Below are 26,620 nucleotides of genomic sequence, written 5' to 3' on the forward strand. Positions count from 1 at the left end.
GAAGGGTGTAGCGGTGCATCGGCCAAGTCTCCTGAGTGGCGTTGATGCAGCTACATAAGTGGCAGGGTGCAGCACTGGCTGAGTGTGAAAACTCACTTTACGAGGAGGTGATGAAGCAGATGCCTTCACTGGCATCAGCATGTTCGCAGGTGTTGTGGTGTCCTGCTCTGGTACAGGTAGTGGCTCTATGGTGGAATGTATCACCTCACTGCTAGGTTGTGAAGCTTGCTCCAAATGCTCCACCCGCTTCAGTAATGTTCCATGAGTGTCCTCCATAGACGCTTGAAGGTGATTCATGGTTTGGAGGACACTGTTCCATGCGGATTCCATCCTCTGCCATCTCCCTTCCTCTTCATTGTCAGAGCTACTGGAACTACTTGGAGCTCTAGATGGGTTGGGTGGCTCAGTTAGGTTGTGCTCATAGTCCACCAGATATCCCGGGAGTTTCCTCTCCCGTTTTGGACGGGGGCTACTCGATGCACCTCCATCCTGAGGGTTTTCCATCTCATGAACTCAGCCAAGGCAAATCCGGCTCGAAGGACCACTTGTACTGAATGTTTGTACTGATTGCCGATCACGCTTCAACTGAGTTGTCCTCGGTCAGAAGGATTGGCACTCCACAGTGATGTAGTCCAAGTAGTTTTATTAAAGAGGTAGCAGATGACATCAACAGGTGAGGCAATTGCATTCCCATCTATGAATGCAGGTAAAGGGAGTGTGAGTGTGCAGGAGTATGTGGGTGTGGTAATATGATAAACACGCACACCAAGGGTAACTCACACAGGAACGCACGAGAAAAACGCTGATCATCCAACACCTTTCAGCTGTGCTGAACTGCGCTGAACACGTACCCAACGGGAAGTACAGATACCGAGGTGCATCATGGGTAATGTAGTCTAAACGGTGTTCACAAACATTTTTCCTCTGGAAAGCGGACTTTTAACACTTACTGTGAGACCGGGTTGACGCGTCACGCTTGTACATAATCATAGGCGCTTCCTGAGCTGGAGGATGTCAGATTCTGGGCTTCTCCTCAGACAGGTTCCTGGATGCATCGCCACATTGGAGACAGGAACAAGCGCTATTCAGCCAAAGTTTCATAATCAGGTGTGGCAGTGTGAGTGTCCTGTCACAGTGTCCCGATAGATAATGCGCCCTGGCTACTTGGCCAAGGGGATATCCCTTTGGCTGACTGGTTAGAGCGTATGACTCTCACCCGGGAGTCTGTAGATCGAATGCCGCCCGGGCCCTCGTTTCTCCGCCTTGCCACATATTGACGGATAAACTCAATGATGTTGGTTGTTTTGAAAGAATTACCCCGACGCACACTGATGCGCATGGATGAGCTGACATTTTAATCGTTACACACATCGCAGAGGTAACTTGATTCCCATCAGAACATCAGAGCTTTATACTGGACACTGTGTTCAGCGCGGCTCGGAGCGCCCACGGTGGACAGTGGGCTGAAGATCTGAGGGGTTCGCAGCGCAGCGCAGAACCACGGTGCATGCGATAAGATTTCCTCCCACTGAAGCGGTCTAAAAACCCGGTCTCTCTGAGGGATGTGTCACTTGGAAAAATGTTCTTTTTATGAAATTATGAAACTTTGGCTGAACAGTGTTTGTTCCCGTCTCTAATATGGAGACGCATTACGCATCCAGTCTGAGGCAGAATCGCCTCTTCAGCTCAGAAAGCACCTGTAGAGACATTTGATCACGCACAAAGTTTATGTGGAGCAGAAGCGGTCGGGCCACGGCAGGTGAAATGTTCCTACATGAAGTCAAACTGTTTAATTGTAACATTAATATGTTACTGGACACGCTGGTCTGGTTGGTTAGACCAGTGTTTGAAGTGGAACACACACACATACACACACACACACACACACACACACACACACACACACACACACACACACATCAATTAAAATAATGCTGATAGCGTGGACTAGAAGCCAGGTGATAGTTTATGTATTTAAATGATGATCAGGCTGATGTAAAATGTAATCTCCATCCACATCCAGACAGAATTATCCTCTATTCTGTCTCTATTTGCTCTGCTCTTGTCTGCGATGACGTAGCTGATGGTGCGCGCGGCGCGCCTAACTAGCGGCTGATGCACATTGTACGCATTTGGAGAGGTGGGCTGGATGCTTTGCTTTTACTGGAAGATGGTCCACTTAACGCACGGGTGTAGACTACATATTAATGACAAATGAATGAAAATTAAATTGGGAGTTTTTACTTCATATTTTAGAAATTAAAATGACGGGGGAAAACATTTATGACGTCTTTTTAAACTAAATTTTCCAGCGCGACCTGCCTGCTTCACTAAGTCACTGCTTATTAAGGTTCGTCCAAAATTACCGTGGCCCACCCAAAAATGAAAACCTGGTGCTGCGCCTGTTATAAACCTCTGCAAATTGTTGTTCTTCACTTTATCAAACTCAGACTTTGTACAGCTAATGTCAAGATGTAAAATTATGAATTCAGTCCAGCTCTTCTGTCCCTCCCTCTCCTGCTCTCCTGGAAACCCGACATCGGCTGTCAGAAGAGGAAGGGGAAGAAAGAGATGAGGCAAACAGAGTGAGTGCGACATAAAGAAACCAGACTGGTGTGGAGGTGAGCAAAACAGCTGGAAAAGTGTGGGTGTTGAATCCCCCACGGGTGCGACGCCCATGCGAGCAACAGGTACCAGCTGCTGTCACCTGGTTGTGAGCAGCTCTCTGCTGTCTGAGGGTAGGCCCCGCCCACAACGCTGCGGCCGCTGTGGCTCCCAGTGTTTTATTTACTGTGGGAAACGGGTAATAATGGCTCTTTGATGGGAACAGGTTGCCGACCCCTGGTATAAGATCTGAGCTGGTAAAACAAAAATCCTCATCAGCAGGCTTTTTTTTAAGTGGGGGGGACACAGCTGCCAATAAAAAATTTTGCCGGGGACATGTCCCCGGCGTCCCCGGTTAAAATGACGCCTATGTCGAGAGGTGTTGCATCTTCAAAAAATAAAATAAACTGAGCCTTACTCCGGAGTGTCGTTGCAACTTGTTTACTGAACCGTCTATTCAGCACATGTACAGAACATCAGCATCCATTTTGTTACTTACTGCTACCGGCCACACGCTTCTTCTACTTCCTTACAACATTCATGTAACACAGAACCTATACTGCCTCTCCTGGCATTACCATTGTAACAACACGCCTCTTCTGTTTCTTTCAGCAGAATAACAGGAACCTAGGATGTATGTATCTATGAATAAGAACTATTATGCAGACTCATGTATTTATATGAACAACTAATTCCTTGCGATACCACAAGAGGTGAAGTACATAAGTCTTTATTGTTTCCTGGGAGATGTACTTTTTCTTTACCCTAATTTTAGACTGTAATATGTTTTCTTGTGTGTTTCCTTTGATGTTCAGAGCTAAGAGGTTTATATTAGGTCCCGTACACACATGCAAACTATCGTCAGCAGTAATCTCTGTTCCCAGACTTCTGACTAGTTTAAGCAGCATGCTTTAGGGCAATCACTGAGTTTTTTTAAAACGTAGTAAATTATTGCTCTTGGGAACGTGGTTCAGAACAGCAGGAAACAAAGCAGAGAATGTAACAAGCAATTAAAAATATACTTATATTAATGTAAAGCTCAGATTACAATGCAGCGGTTTGGGGAAGGGTGCTGAAATATGACTTGACAGCAGTATTTAAACAAACGGAAGAAGATGCAGTCTTGTTTGTGCTGCAGATGTGAGTAGGCAGTGTTGCAGATATTAAGCTGCTGTTCGTGGGAAGCTGCCTATGTGGGACATCTTGGCAATTTTGCAGTGTTATAAGAACATACTAACATGATTTTCTCTTTTGAAGATTGGAATAATATTCATCAAACTTTGACAAAAGCGCTGGGGATGTGCCTGGAATTTGCTGTGAAGCTTATCCAGAGGGTTGTCTGGTGGGATATTTAGTGGAAGGCAGAGTAAATTAGAAATATAAGCAAACGAAAAGTGAGGAGGAGTCTGGCAGTCGAATAAAGGAGAGAAGGAGAAAGTTGTTACAACACCTGAGTTGTTTTCTTCTCGGGAACGTTTGATCTCTGGAGGAACACAATGCTGCAGGGATGATTTCCCAAAGATCTTCCTGCAGAGGAAATTTTCTTCTCTATTGTGAGGAGCGGCCATGTGCTTCCACAGTTTTGAATTATGTACATCTGTGTCGACACTTTTTATTGGTACTTTGTGTTGAGAATTATAAGACTGGCCTGTTTCCTCTCCCCGACTCATTGTTGTATCTTAACACGATTCTAAATGTGGAGTTTTTGCAGCCAGTGGGACATTTCAGAACATGAAATGATATTGGTCTGTGACAATCCGGGCTCACTCCACAGGTCTGGCGCTGTGTTTAGCCGCGGCTCAGCTGTGGAGTTTAATACAATAAATAAATAAATAAATAAATAAGCATGTGGTCGGGAGGAAGACACGGCCCTGGGGGGACAAACCAAAAAGAAAACGGAGGAAGTTTAATTAAAGCTGGAAACCACACTCTTACAGCAGCAGGAACAAAATCTGTTTTTCTTTGTGATTGTCTGAGCACTTGACTTGCATTTATGCATTTTGGCTTGCAGGAATGTGAGATTGCAGCTACAGAAAAGATGAAAATGTGGGCATTTGCGGTGAGCGTTTTCATGCACATCAATAATGTGTCTACAGGTAAACCAGCGCTGGCTAAAGCTAATGCAAGCTTAGAATAATCTCCTCTGCTGCTCAGATAACACTGTCCAAATTCCTGCGTCGCACAGGTGTGTAACCTTCCCAACAACTGAGAGGAAGGTGTTTTGTTATTTGAAGTGGCTTTGTTTTACTAACCCAGCTATCATGCTGCACACAGGCACTGTAAAAGGATTTGGTGTACGCTGCTATGTATTTGTTACAATTTTTTTTCCTGCAAAATGATTGAACTGCCAGTCTCTTTGTAATTACCTGAGGGGTGCAGGCAGCGGTACAGCCAGTAAAAGGCTGATGAGGGAGTATTGAATTTGCACTTCAATTAGAGTGCTTATAAAGTGTGGATTACACAAGGACTCCAGGGCCACAGCTCTCACTCAATTACCACAGTTCACTACGGGAGGAGGGAGAGGAGGAGGGTCCGTGAAAGCGTCAGGGCTGCAACAAAAGATCACCAGGGACAAAATTGATGATAATGTGACCAGAACCAATTTTTTATTAGAATGGATTATTAAAGGACGGGAGAAAACAAGCAATGAGTGAAATCCAAGCAGCTGGCCTCAGATTCATCACTGTCATCTGAGAGCAAGGAGGCGAATGAGGCATTACACTTATGAGTCTTCAAAATTCCTTCCTATGCGTGTTCATTTACATTCTGATATTCTTTAAACCAGTCTCCTTCAAGCTGAAGGGTGTAAACAGAGGAATCTGTTCGAAAGGACAAAAAAGTGGGAAAACACCCTCAACAATATGTCTCAGTTCTTGAGAAAATTCTCAAATGAATTATTGAACCAATGAGTGAAAATCGCTGGCGATTTAGAGTGGATTTGTCTGCAAGGCGGAGATAAACGGCAGCTTGCTTTTTACAGCTTAGCTCCCAGTTTCTTAGAAGGAGATGCTTGAAGGACACACTTTTGGAATAAACAGGCCAACAGTGGAGAGGAGAAGGGGAACATTTCAATTTGGCTGCTCGGCTGAAGTCACAAAGGCGATTTAAGATGATGTGAAATGAAAGATTAATTGATGCAGATACTTAAGAAGAGCCGCTGAAGCTTAATTAGCTGTTGTTGTCAATGAAAAATGTGCAGAGAAGAAGAGATAAAAAACTGAATTTAATCTTCTTCTCTCAAACACTCGCATTGTTTTAAAGTTAAAATAAAGTCCACGCGGAAACACATCATGACACCTTAATAAAACAGGGAGGATATTAGAATTTAATTTGACACTCTGGTGAGATGGAGCGGGCGCTCACAGGAGCACAAAACCCAGGCTAATTGGGTGTGTGGATGAGCTTTAAGATAAAAAAGGAAACCTTGTACTTTTCTGCAGAAAATCTACACATGCCTTTATTCCCTTTGACTCCAGCCCTTTTCCTGTCTGCTCAGATCATATCCCTCCTTTCTACCTTTCCCTCTTCTACTCTCACTCTCATTTTTACTGTCAACAAAGAATGTGCAGGCTTCCCACAGGCCCTGAAGGAATCTCTCACACTGCACTCACATAATCACTTCAGACCTGGCTGTTTAGGCCGACATCTCCGCTGGGACCTACCAGCCGCAAGCCGAATCAGACCTCTGTGTAGAAAAAAAAGGTGGAAAAAAAATAGCAACAGAGAAACAAAGAAGTCAGACAGAAGAGAATCACCACTGTCAGAACACGAGGACGGTCTTTTTGTGGCTGTGTGTGTGTGTGTGTGTGTGTGTGTGTGTGTGTGTGCGTGCGTGCGTGCGTGCGTGCGTGCGTGCGTGCGTGCGTGCGTGCGTGCGTGCGCGTGTGTGTGTGTGTGTGTGTGTGTGTGTGTGTGTGAGTGATTCCACCATCCCACCCTAAAACCAGATGGGATCTAGAGATTCTGCTATAAATATATCAGAGCCTTGGTTTAGTGGCATGTTTAATGAATTCTTGCATTGGCAAATGGGCTTCATCAGAAGCCTGCAGAGCCATCAGAAAAAGTAGCTTCCTCTCCTCCAATTAAAGGCATCCTTCAGAAGACAGAATCACTTAACAGCTCACACTGATGGTCATTTTCATTTTATATAATTTTTTTCAAAAATAAGCAGAAAGGAGCTTTTAGTCCCCTGCTAACATCAGGTTCAAGCAGACTGTTACGACTGGAGCCGTTTGTGTGGTTGTTTCATTTTTGTACACCTTTTTCCCGTGAGAACATGAGATGCTTCAGCTGAGGAGCTGTCCAGAACCCCATGCCTGCAGACTGGGCCTGCCTGCTGTAGGGTTTGGTAAATTGAGTGCTTTAAGAGCTCAATATATATTACCTCTACTTATGACCAATAAGCTGTGATACTCTATAGAAATATAGAATATCAACCTGCTTGGTCTTTACTGTGTTTAATCAGAAGATTCTAGGATACTTTGTTTATTCAGGGATTGTAAACACTTCGTTTTGATTCAAGGAAAGAGTCAGGTTTGTAAAAGTAAGAATTTAATTCACAAACAATTAAAACATGACATGTTAACTAATATTTACTGTGATGGATGAATCTAGATGGAGTAGATGTGCTGTATGGTGCCTATGTGTGAATGTGATGTTATCAGAACTTCCGTATCTAGGAAAGCTGAATTCTGGGTGTAAACGAATTTGGTTTGCATTAAGCTATGAAGTTGATTATTATCAAAAAGCATCAGATGCAATCACACTTTGTTGTACCTCACCCTTTGGAGACCCTCTTCACGGATCCGGAGGTCATCGAGGTCAGATGACCTCTGAGCACCCAGGTCCAGGAGATTGACCACAGCGCCGACTTCTCCCGTCCAGAGATGTCGCCAGACACACAGGTTGGATGGAACCATTTGCGTCTAGACTCTTAAGGAGTCAGAACAAAATCAGCTTGTTCTGCAGGAGTCGTCAGCTTGTAACAACCATGACAGGGTGTCAAAGCTGCTTAGTTAAAGACTTCACCATGGACGGCCGTTTCCGTAGCTCCGTAGCTCGGGCTGCATGGTGGTGCAGTTGTTAGCACTGTTACCTCGCAGCACGAAGGTTGCAGGTTCGAAACTCGGCTGCGGCCTTTCTGCGTGGAGTTGCGTGTTCTCCCCATGCATGTGTGGGTTTCCTCCGGGTACTCCGGTTTCCCCCACAGATCACAACATGCCCTATAGGTTATAAATTGTAAGTCGCTTTGGATAAAAGCATCTGCCAAAATAAATAAACGTAATAGCTTCCTCCAGAACTGTAGAGCTTGAACGTGACTGAACTGCAGTGGCGGCTGGTGAAAAATATTTTTGGTGGGGCTGTGCTATTTTTTTAAACAAACTTGTGCTTTCTGAGCTTTGTGCACAACTTCACTATTTCCTGAATTAAGCACAGCTCTTTTATTTCCTGTCTTACATCATTGGACAAACTGATTAATCCAGGTGTGTCTGACTATTGGCACGCTGCCTTGCGGACCAAGGTTGAAAAATACTGCATTAAATTGCACATAAAATAACATGACCATAAATGGTAAATAGGCAATGCAAGAGGCAAGTAACAAAAACATTTTGTTTAATTTCAACATTTGAGTGAACACGAAAAATTATGAGCAGGTCACTGTTACAGTAATGGTAGTTAACACTACTTAGACAAAATGCCAGAAATTTACACTGTTAGGACTTATGGAAAGTGGAAACACTTTCATAGGAAATAATGTCATCAGTATCCTCTTACAAATGTCATATTTCCCACTTTTTGGGACAATAACACATTTCTGGTTCTCAATGAGATGTTTTTACTTCAAATGTAAAAACATCTCATTGAGAATCAGAAATGTTTTATTGTCCCAAAAGCTGGGAAATTTGTTTGCTGCAGCAGAAGTGTAACAAGTAAAATGGAATCAGACTGATGTATGTACAAATTTACTTGAAATACACATTCACATGATTAAATATGTATAATAGGTATGTGTGTTGAAATTAGTTTTTACAGTTATTGCACATTAAACAATGTACATGTTATTAAACAAATGTCCCGGTTTGTGGGACAACAAAGGATTTCTGATTCTGATTGTCTTGTTTACAGAAATGTAATGTACAGCTTACCTCTGCACCCAGCTGCTGTTCTCCCTGTCCAAACGTCCTCCGTTTCTTTGTTGGCTGCTGCACTGATGCGCTGCATTCCTCAGTCAGAGAATGAATGGAGTCCCCAATGAGACACAAGTTCCACATCCACTTTCTGTGGATCCCAGCCGTTTTGAATAACAAACACGGAAAGCAAAATAACGCATTAGCGTGATTGCATCCAGCTAGCCACTGCTTCCTGGTGTACCAATTTTGGGAGAAGCGTCGTGTGTACAGTTTACCTCTCTCCTTGTCCTGCTGGCTTATCTTTACGTCGGGCTGATCTGGTCCAAGCTCTTTGACATTAAGTTTTTCCACCATAGTTCTCCTCTCGAACGGATACTGGAGAAGAGACCGAACTGAATTCAGTGGCTGCTGAGATCCGGTATCCTGGTTGTAGGCTCACTGGCGTCCATGTCTGCGTCTGCTCCATGTGCGTTACGAGTCACGACAAAAAACGTGCTGGAGTCGAGACTCTCCGAGTTCTACCGAACACCAACGAAAGCCTTGGCGGTAGCTCTATCGCCCATCATGCTTCTGAAACGTTCTAAAACAACGTCGACGCTGATTGGATACATTCCCATTCCTACCCTTTGATTTTCTTGTCAGCAATTGGACAACTGGTCCCGTCCTGTTTGGGCGATTGAAAAACAGCACACAGCCTCCACCGCTCGGCAGAGACCGGCAGAGATCGGCAGAGACCAACATATATACATATATATATATATATATATATATATATATATATATATATATATGATTTATTTTTGTTACAAAACACACAATTAACTTAGAATATGTGATTATTGTTAATTTTGTTTATTTATTTTTTTTAAATGAAAATTAAAAGCAGTGGGGAAACTGGGAGGGTGGCGCCCTATCGCCCTCTACTGGCCAGCCGCCACTGCTGAACTGCAACTGCTGAATCACCAGAGTGATCCTGTTTTAATGTTCTCATGTTATGATTTGTGTAGCCAACCAGAGGTTGACATGTTGAGGAATATTACCAAGACAACCTCAGAAACACGCCTTCTCAGATACCGGATGCTCTGATCTGGCATAAAGAAATATCTATGTGTCACGTGTTTGACTTAACTTTACTTTGTCCTTGTATGAGTGTGGATGGTGATGGCCTTGTCATATCAACATTACTGATCAATGTAATCAGAACATAACATTAATTTCAAACTTCAGTCATTCAAGCACAGATTAGTGAAAGCATTTCATTATATTAGAATTATTATAAGTGACAATAAACAAATGTTTATTTAATGATTATTTAACTTGCAAGTTTTAAAAGTTCACATTTAATTTAAGAATCCATTCTTTGATTTAGCAACTAATCCGAGCTGCGAGTGTTCACTTATTCAGAGGCATGAAGAATCCTGTAGGACGATAAGGGAAGCTTGGGGCCTTGAGGAGGGAACATCATTGATGACAATAGGCTATCATGTGTTCAGAGCTGCAGAGAGGCTCTGAGCTCCAGCTGATGGGATGAAGGCAGGCCGATCTAAGGAAACACATGCAGTCTCATGTCTCCATTTTGACCAGATGTTAAAGGGTCAAACTGTACTTAAAACTGACCATTACTGGACATTACAACCTGGCTCTGCCCTGCACCAGCTGTGCAGAGTTGCCATCAGCAGCTGATTCCTTAAAGGACCTGCTGGAGCACATCATCAGCGGAATAACAGTTCAGAACTGCCTTTCGTCTGGCCTGGTTTCTTCCATTCACACCTTGACATTGATCTTTGTCAACATGTGTTAAAGAACTGTTTAATGATACAAGTTGTAGATTTCTGTGGGGTATGAGTTTTTTAAGAGTTCTCTTGCAATGTTGAGCCTGAACTCGTTCATTGTTTTTTTTTTTTTTTTTTTTTTTTTTTTTTTTTTTTTGTGAAGTGAACTTGTTCGTATTTAGCCTGACGAACATTAAAGTGAGTGCCTTTGTTCTGGCGCACGCAAATGGGTTTATGAAACACGTTTTCTGTCATTCGAGCTCCAGATCCCCACGGCACTAAAGCCTAGCTAAAACATCGAGTAACCATAGCGGTTGGTGCGGCATATATATATATATATATATATATATATATATATATATATATATATATATATATATATATATATACATACATACATACATATACATACATATATATATATATATATATATATATATATATATACATACATATATATATATATATATATATATATATATATACATACATATATATATATATATACATACATATATATGTATGTCGTGTTTTCCGGACTATAAGCCGCTACTTTTTTCCCACGTTTTGAACCATGCAGCTTATAACGAGGTGTGGCTTTACTGAAGATTTTCCTTCACCTGCCACTAGGGGGCGCTTTAGCAGAAAGTGAAACAGGTGGAAGTCAAAAGTGGAAATCGACAAAAGTGCTCATTTTAATTTAGCACAGGCAAGCAGTCGGCACGACGAATAATTTGTTTCAAATCCACACGCCCTCATCATGGTAACTACACGTATGAGTTCATATGATGCCGCATTTAAGTTGAAGGCCATCGATCTGGCAGTAAAGGAGGGAAACCGTGCTGCCGCACGTAAATTTGGCATGAATGAATCCATGGTTCGGCGCTGGAGACGGCAGCGGGAAGAACTCATTCAAGCCAGCTTCACCCGGGGATAATGACAGCACCACGGACAGCGACACTGACATCGCCACAGAAAAGGTATGTGACGAAGCTCTTCTGAGGCTGTTCTACTCCGACACTGAAGAAGATGACTTCAATGGTTTCAGTGCGAAGGAGGAGGATGAATAAACTAATCAATAACTTTTTCTGTTTTGTTTGATACTGATCGGTTCAGTTACGTTCAGTTAAACTACGTTTTCAATCCAGTAGATATCTGGTAGATATCTGCGGCTTTTAGCCCGGTGCGGCTTATATAAGTACAGTTCCACGTGTTTTTAAAAACTTATTAGGTATATATATATATATATATATATATATGAGCTATTAGCTAGCTCATTTTTGGAACGGAATTTAGTTCAAATTTGTTTTAATGAACTAGTTCGGTTTTAAAACGAACTTTAAACTGACAAGGTGGGAGCAGTAGCTCAACAGGTTGAGCGGGTTGTCCAGTAATCTGAAGGTTGCAGGTTCAATCCCGGCTCCGGACAGAAAATTCTACTGTTGTGTCCTTGGGCAAGACACAAACCTTGCCTGCTGGTGCAGGTCAGAGGGACCAGTGACGCCAGTGCTTGGCAGCTCCACTGTAGCCCCCAGAGCAGCTGTGGCTACATCGTAGCTCATCCCCACCAGTGTGTGAATAGATGAATAGTCCACTTTAGTTTAAAGAGCTTTGGAGTCCTCTGACTCTGAACGATGTTTTACAAGTGCAGGTCATTTATCATTATTTTTTACAGTGGCAGGCTGCAGCCTTTTGGGAGCTGACAGCTTATGAAAAGGAGAGTTAAACTTCTGAGTGTCATTCTAATCTGCTTCATGAATGTATCTTCAGCACTCATCTTGACAGGTTTAGAGGTTTCATCTTAGATCTGCACTGACTACAGCAAATGGTTAAAATTCTGTAGTATTGCACCAAAAGGCTGCACATGCTAATATGCCTTTCTGAAATAGGCTGATAATAAAAGAAACATGTCCTCGCTACAAGCACAGATTCCCATAGTTAACCACATTATTGATATCTTAATTAAGCACTCTCATCTAAAATGTTTGAGATGCATTACAGAATGAAATATGTTTGTTTTCCTCATGCTTTCAGAGGCTGTGTTATGCAGCCCAATTTGACTGACTCAAAAGCCTAATTTGCCTCTAGTGTTGATGTGCATGGGAACATTTGCATAGTAAAGGGTTCAATAGAAGCTCAAGGTTTTCAGGGTGGAAATGTGTAAAACATTACAAATGGAAAAAGAGAGCAAATTAGGATGCAAAGATTATTACGGTGTAACGTCTGTTTTTTTATGTCAGGTCCAGGTTTCTTTTTAGAAAACTGATTTTTACAGGAATGTATTAGGGGAAATATACTTTTTTTGTACTTAAAGCTACTGTTTAGGGATGTACTTTGAAATAATGCCACTGTGACATTTTATTAGGGGTGGCCTTGGTCTGAAAATGTGTCAGTCTGTGAAGTGTTCACACTCACAGGCTGTCACACAAGAGGACGGCAATCTGATTTCAAAGGTTGGGCAGGGTAGATGGCTTGAGTGGTAGTGGGGGGGTCAATGATTCAGATCTCACTGGTTAGTAAACCTCGTTTACACAAAGTTCTACCTCAGTAGAAATAAGAAGCAAAAAATAAATCAATACAAAGACGTATTGCTTACATTATATCACTTTTATATTAATCACTTTTACGGATTTCTGAAAAATCATACATTATTTCTGAAAGAAGAAAACTCCGGAAAGAAGCTCTTATAACATACATTCACCTAAAGGATTATTAGGAACACCCATTCAACTTCTCCTTAATGCAATAATCTAATCAACCAATCACATGGCAGTTGCTTCAATGCATTTAGGGGTGTGGTCCTGGTCAAGACAATCTCCTGAACTCCAAACTGAATGTCAGAATAGGAAAGAAAGGTGATTTAAGCTATTTTGAGCGTGACATGGTTGTTGGTGCCAGACGGGCTGATCTGAGTATTTCACAAGCTGCTCAGTTACTGGGATTTTCACACACAACCATTTCTAGGGTTTACAAAGAATGGTGTGAAAAGGGAAAAACATCCAGTATGCGGCAGTCCTGTGGGTAAAAATGCCTTGTTGATGCTAGAGGTCAGAGGAGAATGGGCCAACTGATTCAAGCTGGTTGAAGAGCAACGTTGACTGAAATAGCCACTCGTTACAACTGAGGAATGCAGCAAAGCATTTGTGAAGCCAACACGTACAACCTTGAGGCGGAGGAGCTACAACAGCAGAAGACCTCACCGGCTACCACTCCTCTCCACCACAAATAGGAAAAAGAGGCTACAATTTGCACAAGCTCACCGAAATTGGACAGTTAAAGACTGGAAAAATGTTGCCTGGTCTGATGAGTCTGGATTTCTATTGAGACATTCAAATGGTACAGTCAGAATTTGGCGTAAAAAAATGAGAATAAATATCCATCATGCCTTGTTATAACTGTGCAGGCTGGTGGTGGTGGTGTAATGGTGTGGGGAATGTTTTCTTGGCACACTTTAGGTCCCTTGGTGCCAATTGGGCATCATTTAAATGCCACAGGCTACCTGAGCATTGTTTCTGACCATGTCCATCCCTTCATTACCACAGTGTACCCATCCTCTGATGGCTACTTCCAGCAGGATAGTGCACCATGTTGTTGAGGGTCTGCCCTCATGAGAAAATTACTATGCAGTAATTTCTCCAAAAGACTGTGTCATCTGCGCTCTGACAAAGCAGATAATAAATTCCAGCGCCAGCAGACTCCATGTCCCATGATTCTTTGCGTCCGGAAGCCACGTGATGACGGTACCAAAGCGACGCCGAACCCCGGCGGCGCCCCCATACTCCAGCCGCTGGACAGTCAAAAGCGAGGCAGAACGAAACTTAAGCCTCTTTTGTCCCAGTTTCAACTGGCGTGAAGAGGAACCCGTTCTGCTACTGCCTAGCTGCTGAAGTGGAAGGAAAACCGAGCTACTGGAAGCAACGGAGAACGCCGATTGAACACTGAGGGACGCCTCGCTGTTCGTTCGTTCAAAGTTTTTTTCTCTTTCACTTTTTCTTCCGTTTCTCTTAATAGTCCGAATAAGCAGTCAACCGCGCGATTGCTTCAAAGTAAATATCATCACATCACTGCCACATCACTGTTGAAAAGCTAAGCCCACTGTGTGTCTGTACTTGAGAAGACAAGTTAAGCTCACACACACACACACATTCTGGTTTTCAGTGTTTGGAAGGACACACACATCCCACATGCATTTTGGGTCCTTGCTCCCTCAGACAAAGGGATCAGCCATTTTGTTTCGAAACTACCTCCATCTTGAGTTACACAACCTCAGATTATTTCACATTATCATCTCATTGTTTAATCACTTGTTATTCGTTTGATAAAATAAGTTGGTTGATATTAATTAGCTAACACTTTGGAAGGAGCTGAAGTGGGTATATTAGTTAATAAATGTTATTGCCAATTAAGCATTTGTCTCAAGTGAATTTGTTTATGTTGATATAAATTACAATTGCTGCTCGTAAGCAAATTTACGAACCTTAGACAGATTGATAAGAGGTTTTGGATTCATTCCCCCTATAAGAGGGGGTGGTGCCCCGAGGACATCCAAGGATTTCCTAATTACGTAATAAATCGGTAAATATTTCCATTTTTATGAATTTATTGATGAATTCAAAAAAGTAAGTAAAGCTTACAAATTATTCGTTGACTAATAATCACAACAATGTCATAAAGCTCTAATCACTGTACTACAGCTGCCCCCACGGTCACCACATCTCAGCCCGATAGAGCATCTTTGGGATGTGGTGGAACGGGAGCTTCATGCCCTGGATGTGCATCCCACAGATCTCCATCAACTACAAGATGCCATCCTATCAATATGGGCCAACACTTCTAAAGGATGCTTCCAGCACCTTGTCTAATAAGTGCCACATAGATATAAGGCAGTTCTGAAGGCGAAAGGGGGTCAAACACCGTATCAGTGTGGTGTTCCTAATAATTATTTAGGTGTGTGTATAAGGTCATGTTTCATCAGATTTTCTTCATGGTCTCATTTGATATCATCTTGAATCACCATTTATAATCATTTGCCCTGCATAATCATTAGTAGTAGTATGGTTGATTGATTTTTAGAAACTATATTTTTGCCTCTGTGTCAAATTATTATAAATTGCTGGTTCCCTGGCACACCCAAAGTACCTATTTATACCATCAATCGAATATTAAAGGTTCAATATTATTGATAATCCATATTTTATGGAGTATTACATTTTATTGAATACCTTTGTATTTTATTGGCAATTTATTAACCCTCTTAGGCTCAAAATAAGTTTTGATAAAAGGACGAACAACTAAGTCCTTCAGGGGTACTTCTGAGTTTAAAAAAATGCTCATGAAATACATATGTGGAGTAACAAGGTAGGTAGGTTTTAACTGTTGCAAATCTGCAACACCTGCCTCAGGAGGGTTAAAAGTAACCGCTTACAAAACATTACACACAGAACAAATTGAAGAATGCATCCCGGAAGACGTCTAAAAATATTAACATTTATTCATCCGTGACTGAAGGAGTTCAAAGATCTGCAGCATTTCATTTCATTTCATTTAATTATAAAGGCCCTTCTGCAACCAATGCAGATGCCCAAGGTGATGAACACAACACAATAAAAACACAAAACCATCAGAATAAAATAAAACAATCGTAAAACTAACATAAAATCAATTAAAAGAGGAGAGTAAAAGCAAAAAATAAAATCCAGAAAAAGATTAAGAGGCTGGGGCATCGAAACCGGGTAAAATTTGCTAATCCTGAAAAGCCTTGACAAAAAAATGGGTCTTAAGGCGAGTCTTAAAAAACCCCTATGAAGGTTACTGACGCACCACCAAAGGCAACTGGTTCCAAAGTGCAGGTGCCAACACAGAGAACGCACGGACCCCAGTGACCTGCATTTAGTGCGTGGAACGATCAACAGCTCCCTGCCAGCTGAGCGAAGGGCCCGCGAGGGGGCATGCCTATGCAAAATGTTGCCAAGATATGCTGGAGCAGTTCCTTGTAAGGACTTGTATGCCAACACCAAGACCTTGAATTTTGCCCTGTATTGCACAGGCAGCCAATGAAGGGATGCCAACACAGGGGTGATATGCTCCCTGTGCCTAGTGCCTGTCACGAACCTAGCGGCTGAGTTTTGTACTAACTGCACGCGTGCTACCGCACGGCCGGCATATAGTGCATTGCAGTAGTCGAGCCTTGAAAGAACAAAAGCATGTGTGACAGTCTCTAGGTGTACTCTGGACAGCAGGGGCTTAATTCTAGCTAGTCGGCGTAAGTTAAAAAAACACGATCACACAACCTGGTTGATTTGCGCGTCGAATTTAAGGGCTGAGTCCAGTTGCACTCTCAAATTTCGGATGGTGGTCTTCATGTTAGATGCTAAAGGGCCCAGATTCACAGCATCGCATGGGCGTGTAGACATGCCAGGGCTAAGTACAATTACTTCAGTCTTAGCGTCATTCAGATGTAAAAAGTTTGTATCCATCCAGGAGCGCACATCCTCTAAGGCAGCAAGCATTTTATTTGTGGATGGAAAAGATGAGAAACGTGGGTTTAGAGGTGCTGATCGCATGAAGAGGAGGAGGGGAATGAGGGACTTAAAAAGACTCTGAAACACATCAAAACAATGTAAAAAAAATAGTAAATACACTATGGTGGCCTGGATGCATGACTGTAATGGTGGCAGGATACCTCAGAATAGCGCTACGCCCTCTGTTGACCTGGCGGGGAATTGTTTTGCAACAATCAGCTGACGGAGAAGTCTGAGAGCAAAATGTCTTTGTCAGGTTTAAATTGGGCTTAAGGGTTCTGGTGAACACAGAAGTCATTTGAGCTGCTTGTTTTTGGGACAGAGCTCCATCAGCTTTGTCTTTGTCATCAAACTGAATTTTCTAATCTCAGTCGTCTGCAGAGGAAACTCAGTTTTCAGTTTAGTTTGTCTGAAACAACAAAACGAGCAGCAACAACGGTTCTGCCTATCACCTTGGCAGGTTTCTTCCTGACTTAAAGCTGAGAGCTGCAGCAGCAGAGAGGTGTTTGCCTGTACCAGAGCATTTAGAGAGTTGTAGTTTTAGCTATTTCTACCAAACACCCATGAGTTAGATGTTGTAATAAGATTTAATCATGATCCTGCAAAAGTTTGTGACGTGGTCCACATTTTAGCACAAGAGCTCTATAGTTTGTTAAATGTGCTGTGTCTGCCTATCTTCACTTCACAACCAAAGGAAATGGTTGTAAGCACGAGTTAAGATGTGTTTAGTGCCCTGTCTCTCAGTAAATGAACTTGGATCAAAATGATTATGCAAGTTTCCGTCCAATCTCCAAACTTCCTTTTTTAACTAAGGTTATTGAAAAAGTGCTACATGCTCAACTCTCACACCACTTACTGGAACATTCACTACTTGACCATTTTCAGTCTGCTTTTAGGCAAATCATAGCACTGAGTCTGCACATATCCGTGTTTAATGACATTCTGACAGAAACTGATGCTGGTTCCTTTGTTCTGTTACTACAGCTAGACCTATCAGCGGCATTCGATACGGTTGACCATAACATTCTGCTAACCAGGCTGGAATCTTTTGTGGAGTCACAGGGACCGCGCTAAACTGGTTTCACTCTTATCTGTCTGATAGAAGTTTCAGCATTCACATAGGCGATTGCTCTTCTCCTTTTGTCCCGCTCCCCTGGGGAGTTCCCCAGGGCTCTATTCTAGGTCCACTCATCTTTTCTATATATATTCTTCCACTAGGAAACATCATTGCTAAACGGGGCTTACATTATCACATTTACGCTGATGACTGTCAAACTTATTTGGCTTTAAATCAGTCAAGTTCCATTACTCAGCTCTCAGAATGTCTCTCAGAAATAAAAACCTGGCTAGCTTCCAATTTCCTGAAGTTCAATGAAAATAAGACCGGGGCCATTCTTTTCAAACCAAAACATAATCTGCATACTTCTGCTGCCTTTGATCTCTCCCCCCTCAAGCTTAAGTCCTGTGTGACCAGCCTTGGGGTTACACGGGATGCTGATTTGTCAATGAGTGCACATGTTAATGCCACTGTTCAATCCTGCTTCTTCCAGGTTCGTCACCTTACCCGACTAAAGCCCATTCTTAAGAGGCCGCACTAAGAATCTGTTATTCATACATTTATCACTTCCAGACTCGACTTTTCCAACTCAGTTCTTGTCGGTGTAAATGTATCTGTCCTAAATCGTCTGCAGAAAGTCCAGAATGCCGCAGCAAGATTTCTTTCCAAAACAAATAGACGCTGTCACATCACTCCCATTCTGGATGATCTACACTGGATTCCTGTGCACTTTCGAATACAATACAAAGTTCTAACTTTTGCCTACAAAGCCCTGAATCGTCTAGCCCCCTTATACTTGTCAGAGCTGCTCACCCCCCATCCCCGGTCACTAAAGCTTGGTTTATGCTTGATGCATTCACTTTCCGCTTGGTGATGCGGCTCACGGATGGAATGCGCTTCATAGCTCGCAGCGTTAATGGTTCATGCGGCTTGTCTCTGCGGTGAGCCAATATTCTCCCAAACTGAACGGGGCAGCATGGAGCTCTACAGCATGCATCCAACACTACACCATAGTAGAAGTAAAAATTACTGTTGTTTACAACATGGCATTCCAGCATTTTTTAACAGCGTCCTCATCTTTTTCGACAGTGCGAGCTATTTCTCTCCAAGAATTATTAACAACAAGTTGATCACGGTGATCTTTGAGAGCTGAATCATACAAATGTCTGTATTTACGAACCTCTGCCATACTAGTTCTTGCCAGTCCGCCATGTATTTTCCACGTCCGACCGTCCGCGTGGTTAGAAAATTTCCTAGGAGGGGCATGGTTGTTAAAATGACGCAATTTCGCCGTGCAAACCTGGCGGACGTGTCAAGCATAAACCAACCTTAAGGTCTGCTGACCATCTACTGCTCAAAGTCCCTCAAATGAGATATAAAGCTCGTGGGGAGCGTGCGTTCGCCTTTGCTGCTCCCAGACTCTGGAACACACTCCCTCTGGTGGTACGCCAGGCTTCCTCATTGGCACAGTTTAAATCCAGCCTGAAGACACATTTCTTTAATTTAGCTTTTGGCCAATGATCGTTCTTTTATGCTGTGCCTCTGTTCCGTTTTTTGTAACTTCTGTTTTTACTGACTTCTGTTTTCATTGACTTCTGTTTTTATTGGCTGTTTTAACTTTTGTTATGATTTTAGGTGTTTCTATTTTATGACAGTTTTTAATTGTGTTTCATGTATATGTATGTGAATTTGAATGGCTTTTTAGGTTTAACGCTGTGCAGTGCTTTGGTCAGCTGACATGCTGTTTTTAAATGCGCCATATAAATAAAATTGGATTGAATTTAATTTATCTGGCAGAAAAGGGAGCTCATGTGCAATACTCTTTATGGCCTTCAACTTAGTTTGACACTAACAGCATAATCTGGATGGATGTTCCTTTACACCCATCAGTAACATTTACTGTAGTAAAACTCTCCTTTTGAAATCTGCAGCGATAGGCTTTGGCTATTTTCCTTCTCTGACAGGAAGGACACAGGCTGTCTTTTAAAGCTGTGATACACTTGGCTTCATCTCAGACATGTTGCCTCATTACTCTGATTCTAATTCAGAGGATAAACAAGGCCATGAAACTAAATTACAAAAACTTCCAGCATGAAGAGCACACCAGCAAAATTCCATCAACAGGCGATCTGAACCTCCTTCTGTTTTCATCTTCATTTTGTTGAGTTTCAGAGAAAGGTTTAATTCATTCTGCTTTCTGACCTGCAGCAATGGAAGCAAACAAAAGACAACGAGCGTATCTGTTTTCCTGCTATAGCTGGGGCATAATGACCTCAAGTCACAGGTCAAAACATATTTTCTGTCCCCCAACCCCCAAATGAGGCTGCCTCTGATCATTAGTGAGCCAGCATTTTAAAAACCCAGAAAAACAGCCGGCGCTGTGGCCATTAAAGATGCCATCGACTTTTTAATTAAGTCTCATAGAGGGCCTATCAATGTGAGCGCAGTAATGAATGGCGGCATAAAGCCAATCCTATCCCATTTCTGTGTTCTTTGAGGCTTTAACAGATCTGTTCTCATTCAGGCTATTAGGGAGCCAGCCTCAGCCTCTAACACTAAAAGATCTCACCGGTTACGGGTCTGATTCCTCATCATGCTTCATAATTCAGCCCCACGTGCTTTTTTCACCCTTTTTAAAAACACAAGCTTTAATGTCAAGGTTTATTAGAGCAGCCCATTTTAAAAATTTGTTGTGTCGACATTTATTTCTACTTACTTTTCAATTATTCAGAAAAAGAAAATCTTCAACAAATACTTCAGTAGTAAAAATACAAATGTCAAAAGAACAAAGTGATGTGCCTGTGTTGATGTGAACAACAGGCATTACAGGGGTATGCCACCCAAATTGTAAACTTTCTCTGTTGACATATTTTCCAGAGTTAGATAATTGGGACTCGTGACCTGACTGTACTCCTTTAGCTTTAGCTTAGCATAAAACACAGTAAGTGAATGGATCCAACTAGCATTGTGAGTAAAAAGTCCTTAAAATCACTCAGTAGTGATCCCAGTTCTGCTTAGTGACCTAAATAATCAGACTGGCTGCAAGTGGAAGTAGTCACATATAGGAATCACAGGCACCATTTTAGACTTGGGACTACTTTATGACAAAGCACAGCTGTATGCCTCCACTGAAAGGTGCAAGGCAGCCGCAAAGACACCTGCTTCTGTAAACACAGATGCACATGCTGTTAGTGAACTGGCATAACACACACACACACACACACACACACACACACACACACACACAAACACACACACACACACGCACACACAATGGCAGTGAGAGAAATAAGCACATTGCACTTGCGCAGGAGAGATTGGAGCTTGTGTGTGTGTGTGTGTGTGTGTGTGTGTGTGTGTGTGTGTGTGTGTGTGTGTGTGTGTGTGTGTGTGTGTGTGTGTGTGTGTGTGTGTGTGTGTGTGTGTGTGTGTGTGTGTGTGTGTGTGTGTGTGTGTGTGTGTGTGTGTGTGTGTGTGTGTGTGTGTGTGTGTGTGTGTGTGTGTGTGATTACTTTATGTTAGTAATTATTTTCACTTGCGGCCAGTCTGATTATTTAGGTCACCAAGCAGAACTGGGATCACTACTGAGTGATTTTAAGGACGTTTTTACTCACAATGCTAGTTGGATCCATTCGTTTACTGTGTTTTATGCTAAGCTAAAGCTAAAGGAGTCAGAAGAATGACTGGGCTGGTTAACAATAGTTTTTTTCCCCAATTATCTAACTCTGGGAAATATGTCAACAGACAAAATTTCAATTTTGGGTGGAATTTCCCTTTAAGGAGAGTAAATGCTCAGTGGAAACAATTTTAAAATTAGCGTTTGATAATTTGACTAATTATTCAAACACGTCCACCAGAAATGTGCTTTTCAGGGTTTAAAATGTGGTTCAGGTGTGAAAAAGAAATTCCAAACCCATTCCAGAGATGGAGAGGAGACTTAATGCAGCTGAGATGGTAACAGGGAAGAGAGGAAACAGAAAAATCAACAAAGAAGGTGATAAATTAGATAAACACAACAAGAATATTGACTGAATACAAAAATTAAATTATTAATAATAATTACACTAAGATGCACTAAAGTGCCAAATTACTGACTACACATGTCTACAGCACGATTAGACACTCATTAATTTAGTTTATCAGCAACAAAAAAGTTGATTTGGGGGTGACTTGCTCTTTAAAAGTAGATTCTCTCAGCAAATGCAAATTAGTTGAATTTGAGCTTGTATAAACTGCGACAGTTAATTAATAAAGTTGTCATTAATCCAAATAGAAATAAAATAATGTCTTTTAGCCTGTAGCATCTAACTTGATCATTACTTTTTCGGAGAATATTGTAAAACAGTTACCTAATAATAATTATCTTGTTTAGATGTAAAACCTTTGAATTTTTTGTTTGTGTTCTTAATCTCACTGAAATTTTTACTTTGATTTGGTCACTTTTCTGGAGTAAATGACTTTTTTATTATAAAATACACAACCGTTATGTTTATGTGAGATTTCGTAAAGAATCAGACATGAGTTACAGACAACATAAATGCATGACCTGGATTTTGACTCCTTGGTCTCCAAACTTTCAGTTCTGCTTCTGATTTCCTCTTTAAAGGAATCATCCAGAGGGGAAGTGATGCTGGAGAACGTTCACTCACCTCACACTTGGGGGCAGGTCACAGTGACCTCAAATCTGCACACACCAACTCTGGAACAGCAGTAGGCCTGACCTCCTTACTCCAGTTGGCAAAATATATTGTTTAATGCAACTTCCAGAAGATGTTAGGAAGTCTAAAAGTTTAACTTTTATGTGGCTTCTAACAGCATTACAACCTATTTCTAGTGCAGAATAAGATCTGTGTCAGCTGTGGAAGAAGTAAGAGGTGACATTTTATTTCAGCATGATTCATTGTTAAAAATACTTTTGCTATTCTGTCTTATTTATGCTAAAATCAATTTATTAAGTGCTTCTGGGTTCTAGTTAATGTTTTTATCACCAGTTTGCTGCACAGGAAAAAACACAAAAGCCGCATTTAGAAAAGAAGAACATCTTGAGGATTCCAGACCAAACAGCATTTTCATTCATAGACAAACCCCTTGTGCAAAGAGAATCGTGACAAAAACGGTGAACATGATTTGCAAGTCTGTGGCCATCCAGTGTGACCGGCCCAACGACAGTGCAATGAGGACTCTGACGACCAATGTCAGCCTCCAACAGTCTTCAAACACTGCCTGAAAACTTACGACCCGTCTGCAATCGATCCATAAAAATACACCGAGGGAGTGACTGAAATATTAGTGAAGAGGGTTCAATATGAGAGTAGCAGTAGTGGCAGTGGAGGCTAAATTTGACAAAAATCTGTCACCAGTGATGGGAATAACGCTGTTTAAAATAACAACGTTACAAACGGCGTTCTTTTTTTTTTTTTTTTTTGGTAATGGACTAATCTAATTAATTACTTTTCCCACTGTTGCAACGCCGTTACTGTTACTGGGGATGGAAGGTTGTGCGTTACTATGTGCTTGTTGAACGTTGAGCAACAGTGTGAGGCTTTCTGACCGCCACACTTCTGCAGCCAGGGAGAGAGAGGTGTCGGTAACGCACTTACAAACACGATGATGATTAGCCGGGTGGGCGGAGACCCTCACTGTCTCAGTCACTGCGTGCTGTTGACACAACAGAGCAGTGATGGGAATAACGCCGTTTAAAATAACCGTGTTACTAAAACTATATATATATATATATATATATATATATATATATATATATTGCTGTAACGAGCAATCTAATTAATTACCGTCTTCTTTTATCAAAACATCGTTTCTGTTACTGATAAGAAAAAGCGTGCGTGAAGCAGCGCGGTGTGTTGAAGCTGTCATCAGCTGATCAGGAGCTAAAGAGGCAGATGTTTTCATCCAAGCGCATCACGGCCCGTGAAGAACGAGGAAGACATGATGAATAGTCTACGTCCTTCTTGGCATGACAGCGGGACGTCCCGAAGGTCCGCTCACCTGTTCACCGCTCAGACGTCCTGATCTTCTACCTTCCTAGATCATCCAGCTGTAACCTGTTTCTGATCATGTCTTTAGTCCCGCTGTAACACTGATGCATCGGTCTCAGACGTCATGGAGCTCAGGTGTTACTAGAACTACCTGTGTGTGTTTACCACCCAGCTTCAGCTCTTCTGTGGTTGGGTCTGACCCATGTTAGTACATTTAAGTCCCCCATCAGATCTTCTAGTGTCATTTTAAAGGATTTTATTTATTTTTTTAACCGTTACTAGATTACCAGCAACAGAAATGCTACTAAAAACACACAATTATGTGAAGCTGGAAAAATTAAAATGCTGTGCAAAATTACATTCATTTCTGTAATTTAACTAGACTGAGAGACCATTTAAAGGCTCGGGAACCTTTACAGGTGTTTCTATTTGCAATTTTAAATTTTGGCTGATTGGGGTCTTGTTAAATATCACACAGAGACATTTTAATAGTCTAGATTAGTGTAATGCTCCTGTTAGCAGTTCCTCCTGCTAAGTGCTTATTTATTTAAATCATTCAGGTTTATAAAAATATTTTGACATACATTTTATTATGTTCCAGTCATTAGTCATTTATATTTGACTATTGTAGTAATTTATAGTAAATTAAGTAAGTTTAATTAAGAGTGGAACCCATTTCTCTTGCATTCTTTAATGAAAAAAGTAACTAAGTAGTTATTTTTCTTGGTAATTAGTTACTTTTATAATCTCGTAACTCGGTAAGTAACTGAGTTACTTTTTTGACAAAGTAATTAGTAACTATAACTAATTACTTTTTTAAAGCAACGTTCCAAACACTGTCTGTCACACACAGTCATTAAATAAATTAGACAGACTGTAGAACCCCAGCATATGCAGCACATGTGGAATAAAAAATGTGTGTCGGTGATATAAAGATAAACAGCAGTGGGCACATGTCTACTTCCTGTTTCAGTCAGTGTGTGTGACGCTGGGTTGTGAGAACGGAGGCAGCACTCATCTCTGCCTCCGGTCCGACGGCACAGCGCCACACACTCGATGCAGGGAGTTGGCCTAAGTGTTCTGTCTGAATCTGTTGGTGTGAGTGGCTTAGTGAGAGCTGAGGCAGGAGTGACGTCAGTATGGGGAGACGCATTTGTAGTCCCACACGTCTTTTCACACAAACTTAAAATAACTTTTGCTGCCATACGCGCTTTTTTGGCATCAGAATGTGTCTTTAAAATTCCCAGACATCACATGGGGAACCCATGGCACACATCAAACAGAATTAGAAAATAGCTTTCTTAGCCCCGTTGACTTGCATTCATTTTGTCTTATTTCCAGAGACCCATGGTCTGGAAGAAGATGGGCGTGACTTCAGCTCCCTATACTGTCCCTGCCCAACAACTTTGTGAAGGTTTCAGATGATATTTTAGTGGTGGGACTCATCTCCGGGGGTTATGAGACACCCTATGGAGATGAACGCTTGACTGCATGGTGTTCAGAGAGTAATCTGCTCCTGGATACTGACAAGACTAATGATATATTGGTGGACTTCAGGAAGAAGATAAAGAACCTTCAGCCCCTCTTTAATCAAGGGGTCTGTGTGTCAGTCTTTCAAGACTTGGAAATTTACATGAAGGGAGAGCTGATCTGCGGGAGAACACGGCAGAGATAGCAAAGAAAGCCCAGCAAAGACAATTTTTTCTGAGTTCTCAGGGAAAATCACATCCCCCAAAAATTGATGGTGTCCTTCATTTGGTGCTCTATTGAAAGCATCCTGCTTGGGTGTGTGGTTCTCCAGCTGGACTATAGCCCATAGGAACAGACTACAAGGAATTTTTACCACAGCGCAGAAGATCGTCGGCTGTCCCTTGCCCTTCCTGGACAAACTGCACACAATTCACTGCTGCAGTCAAGCTGAGGAATCTCAAAGGACCTCTACCACCCTGCTCAAAAGAGGTTGCAAATGCTGCCGTCAGTACCAAAGCTAGGACCAACAAGCTGAAAGACAGATTCTTTCCCTCAGTTGTGAGAGCACTAAATGGATACTGATTGGCCATTTATCAAGGCCATGTTTTAATGTCTTGGTTGTATTGCTTTACATATTGTAGAGTTTTAATGTCCTGGTTTGTTGTTTTTATATATCTTAGGGTTGCACCTAATTTTGTTGTACTTGTTACGATTTCATCATCGTCGTCATCTTCCTCCGCTTATCCGGGTCCAGGTCGCGGGGGCAGCATCCCAACTAGGGAGCTCCAGACCGTCCTCTCGCCGGACTTCTCCACAAGCTCCTCCGGCAGGACCCCAAAGCGTTCCCGGACCAGACTGGAGATGTAACCTCTCCAATGTGTCCTGGGTCGACCCAGGGGCCTCCTGCCGGCAGGACATGCCCGAAACACCTCCCCGGTGCCGGGGAGGCATCCAGGAGGCATCCTGACCAGACGCCCAAACCACCTCAACTGGCTCCTTTCGATCCGGAGGAGCAGCGGTTCTACTCCGAGTCCCTCTCGAATGTCCGAGCTCCTCACCCTATCTCTAAGGC

Source organism: Nothobranchius furzeri, chromosome 5 (assembly GCF_043380555.1).
Source record: "Nothobranchius furzeri strain GRZ-AD chromosome 5, NfurGRZ-RIMD1, whole genome shotgun sequence".
In the NCBI taxonomy this organism is placed as follows: Eukaryota; Metazoa; Chordata; class Actinopteri; order Cyprinodontiformes; family Nothobranchiidae; genus Nothobranchius; species Nothobranchius furzeri.